General features: G+C 45.1%; 1 non-coding gene across 1 annotated transcript; it reads right to left on the bottom strand.

The window, feature by feature from the left end:
- Nucleotides 1-556: 556 nt before the first annotated feature.
- Nucleotides 557-630, bottom strand: Trnat-ugu. Its single transcript has one exon. It is a non-coding gene; the product is annotated as a tRNA-Thr (tRNA).
- Nucleotides 631-4,940: the final 4,310 nt, after the last annotated feature.

Below are 4,940 nucleotides of genomic sequence, written 5' to 3' on the forward strand. Positions count from 1 at the left end.
TCTCTGGAGAAATCATTTTTAGTAGCGTAGGGTTGCAATGCCAAGAGCTACAAAGTTGCCTATTATGGCATTGCTAGATTTGTAGTTGAATATCGTAATGTGAGGTTACTAATAAACCGAGACTATTTGATGTGTATTATGAAATATACAAATATATTTCGTTCAAGTTTCGCGAATGGTGGCCAGGTTGATAGTCAATGTCGTGAATAGCGCAATAGTGATGTGACATAGTTTTTAAATACGCATGCACGGCAAGGTTAGGTGTCTTTGTCGGTGAGCGGTCAGTTGCTAAGAGCATTTTTACGCCAGATTGCTGCTTGGGTCTAAGTGTGTTATTTCGAACATAGAATACTTACGTGTACGAGAGGATAAAACTTAGAATATTTCCGGAACCCTGAGTGCTGTTGGACTTACAATCTCAACCCAAGTTTCATTGACTGAATATTTTAAAACCGTTTATGGGCAGCTGTGAACTATAATATATTTTATAATGAAATGAACACCCTTAGCTGCTTACAGGCGTTGACATACTTCAACGGGGACAGATGACAATGTGTGCCCCGACCGGGACTCGAACCCGGGATCTTCTGCTTACATGGCAGACGCTCTATCCATCTGAGCCACCGAGGACACAGAGGATAGGGCGACTGCAGGGATTTATCTCTGGCACGCCTCCCGCGAAACCCACATTCTCAACGTATTGTCCCGCACTACGTTCGTAGTGCCCCCGCCCATTATACTCATTATTCGCGGCGCGTTGCTGATTCCCCTAATTCGAATAAATATTTGGTCAAGAGTTTGAATGATCCGCTGCAGACCACATTATGATCCCATGGGATTACTTCATATTGTTTACCTCTTTGTTTTCATTATTCACTTATTGCTTGTTTATTTATTCAGTCATTCTCACTTTCGCTAATGTCTATACTAATGAAAGGGCTACTTGATTAAGCCATATTTCAATGACATAAGAGCAACAGTGTATGACCGACCCCTTTTGATTCAGCAAACCACACAGAAGTTTAAGGTTTTGTCCTTGCCTTCAGTTGATCATGTTGCTGTTACTTGGTCTCGACAGTAGCTGTGATAATCCAGCCCCCTAAGGTTCCAAGGATTACTGTAAATTATATTCTATCTATTATTAATTTTTCGGTCCTGATTTCATAAAATGGAATTCAAAATGTTCTCGGTCAAGCGGAGGTCGTCGGGCGCGAAAGTGTCTGAAGGAACTGTGATATACACAGTGCTATACTTTATCAAAACACACGCAAGCAGCTGACTTTCTTCCCCCTCCCTGCCTGGTCCACAACTCTCTATGAGCTTCACTATACTGCCATATGGCACTTCAGTCGCCGGCCGAGGTGGCCGAGCGATTCTACGCGCTACAGTCTGGAACCGCGCGACCGCTACGGTCGCAGGTTCGAATCCTGCCTCGGGCATGGACGTGTGTGATGTCCTTAGGTTAGTTCGGCTTAAGTAGTTCTAAGTTCTAGGGGATTGATGACCTTAGAAGTTAAGTCCCATAGTGCTCAGAGCCATTTGAACCATTTTTGATCCACTTGAGTCAGTTCATTCGATTCGAGTCAGTTTGGTGTGCCATGTGCCCACTCTATCTGTCACAGTTCTGTTGTGCTTGCTCCTTCTCTCCAGTACAGTTCTATAATCTGTAAGGCGTCGAGATTTTTTATTTACACTTTGCAAGACTGGTTTTGCAGCATGGGGCAGTTTTTGTGTGTGTTTATTTCACTTGTTTGAGATTTAATACACGTGGCATCGAGAGTGACGAGAATAACTCCCTTACGTAAATTTGCATGTTTCAGTTATAAACAGGATGGAAGCATCACTGGAGGGGAAGCCAGTTTCAGTTAGCCAGTTAGCCACGCTGTGACACAATGGCCTGCAGAGACGCAACCTAGTCAAGGTCAAGTGCAGGTGACTGGCACGGCGGAGAACTGGGGGAAGAACAGTATATCACGTGAGCGGCGCGTGAGAACATGGAGTAGTAATAACGGGGGTAACAGACCTGGCAGTTCACTTGAAAGCCAGCCAATTATACGACACTGTGCTGATGAAGCCATTTGCTGATTGGCCAGCCACGGCTACTAGAAATGAAAGAGCGACTGACATTGGGTGTTCCATCCAGTGTACAAACCCACTGTAGAGGGAAGAGAAGCTAAGCTGAGGAACGCGAAACTGCCCAGCGCGACAGTCACTTTCCCTTGTGACGTCATCGACTGTGGACGAAGGACATCCCTTTCTGACGTGACGCCAGGGAAAGGATATAGAGTGGTTTGACCCCTTTGTTCACCAGGCTTCAAAATAAAGTCAAAAGCTGGCTGAATTCTTTTGGTAAATCTCCTGAACGGAACGGAGAACGAAGAGAGCCAATATAGCTAAATTCTTGCGAGAACAGTGAGGGCAGAGTAATACATGTCGCGCCGGCCTTGCACTTGTGTATAGCGATTAAAAGCAGACTAGGGTAAAGTTAACGTTTTTCACTTCACTAAAACGTAGGGCAAGTTTGCTGATATAGAATCATACAGGCTCAGTATAGGATTTTTGTAGATTTACAGATCCGACGACACACGGCAGCAGCCAAGCCGACGACGCTGTGCAATACAAGGTAAGGGATGCAGCACGTAACGCCGAAGATAGCCGCACGGCGAGGCCTCGTGTGGTACGGAGTTGTCCACGCGGGCGAGCTGCACTGTACGCGGAAACTCAGGAGGAACGCTTTAGATGAAATATAGAATTAATAATTTCTGAAAACGAACATCCAGCTATACTATTGATTTGACTGATAAAAAATGTTCAAATGTGTGTGTAATCTTATGGTACTTAACTGCTAAGGTCTTAAGTCCCTAAGCTTACACACTACTTAACCTAAATTACCCTAAGGACAAACACACACACCCATGCCCGAGGGAGGACTCGAATCTCCGCCGGGACCAGCCTCACTTTCCATGACTGCAGCGCCTCTGACCGCTCGGCTAATCCCGCGCGGCATTTGACTAATCGCTTTATGTTTTTCCATGGTATGTGATGAGTGGTTCATATACAATTTTTTTCTGGGTGGTTATTGCGTTTTGTCATCTATATGGGATTACCCCATTGGTCTATCTAAACTAGCAATGGTTTCATCATCAAACGACAGTGCAGAAGCAGAAGAGAAAGTTACCGGAAGATGAGCAAAACTGTGCATTTCAATAGATGAAATAGAAGACTGAAGAAAACGAGGTAGATTGACAGAGTTGATTGTACTTCGTAGTTTAAAAATTTTGTTTCGTGTGGTGTATTTCGAAGAAGGGCTCAATACACAATCCCACATCTGATTTTTACTCACAACTGGAAACGACGACTGCTTATACATTTCTCCAATCACAAAAAAATTAAAGACGTCAGTTGTCAGTGGGCAGTGATTTATTTCAGTGGGGCAAACTGAAAATTTGAGCCGGGCCAGAACCCGAACCCTGGTCTGCTGATATGTGCAGATACGCTGATCGCTAGGCCACCAGGACACAGTGGTCACCACAACCGCACAGACTACCCTAGCGCACCTCCAGTCAAACCCCAATTCTCAACTTGTATCACACGCTACTGATGGGTGCCCTTACTCATTATCCTCACTACTCGCGGTACCTCGGCGATTTCCATAAGAGCTGGAGTTTCATGTGCATCGGCACTCAACGGATCAAATGGCTCTGAGCACTATGGGACTTAACATCTGAGGTCATCAGTCCCATAGACTTAGTACTCAAAAATGGTTCAAATGGCTTTGAGCACTATGGGACTTAAGTTCTGAGGTCATGAGTTCCCTAGAACTTAGAACTACTTAAACCTAACTAACCTAAGGACGTCACACACATCCATGCCCGAGGCAGGATTCGAACCTGCGACCGTAGCAGTCGCGCGGTTCCGGACTGAGCGCCTAGAACCGCTAGACCACCGCGGCCGGCAGACTTAGTACTACTTAAACCTAACTAACCTAAGGACATTACACACATCCATACCCGAGGTTGGATTCGAACACTCAACGGATCATTGGCCGTACATATATGATGTCTGTTCTTTCGAACATGTCCGAAAGAGCAGACCATATATACATAATATTCTTCTGTTACGAAATATTGTTTTTGACCTAATTTAACGTTGATTTCCAGCACTACACATTTATTGATGTGAAATACCAATTCAATACGACGAAACGGTTATGCTAATATAAATACACACGTTTAGTAGCCGGCCAGTGCGGCCACGCGGTTAAAGGCGCTTCAGTCTGGAACCGCGCGACCGCTACGGTCGCAGGTTCGAATCCTGCCTCGGGCATGGATGTGTGTGATGTCCTTAGGTTAGTTAGGTTTAAGTATTTCTAAGTTCTACGGGACTGATGACCTCAGATGTTAAGTCCCATACGGCTCAGAGCCACACTTTTAGTATGATGGACAGTCGGAAGCAAAACGGGACAAACCGGAAAAAGTAAATAAAATTTATTATTTCAAAAGTAATTAGCAAAACTGTTGCCGGTCACTGTGGCCGAGCGTTTCTAGGCGCTTCAGTCCGGAACCGCGCTGCTGTTACAGTCGTGGGTTCGAATCCTGACTCGGGCATGGATGTGTGTGCTGTCCTTAGGTTAGTTAGGTTTAAGTAGTTCTAAGTCTAAGGAACTGATGACCTCAGATGTTAAGTCCCATAGTGCTCAGAGCCAGTTGAACCAAAACTGTTAATGCATTTATCCCACTGTGAGACAAGACGTATTCAGTGCCTTCGTGGAAAAATTTGCTTGCTTACAGAACCATGTTGTACCCAGGCGTGCACTTTTCGTCCGAAGCAAATCAACGGTGACGATTGTCTTTCCTCTGGGCTGCAAAAGCATGGAAATCGGATGGGAGGAAATCCGGGCTGTATGAGGAATCTGTAAGAGCTTCTCATAGAAATTTCTG

Source organism: Schistocerca americana, chromosome 2 (assembly GCF_021461395.2).
Source record: "Schistocerca americana isolate TAMUIC-IGC-003095 chromosome 2, iqSchAmer2.1, whole genome shotgun sequence".
NCBI lineage: Eukaryota > Metazoa > Arthropoda > Insecta > Orthoptera > Acrididae > Schistocerca > Schistocerca americana.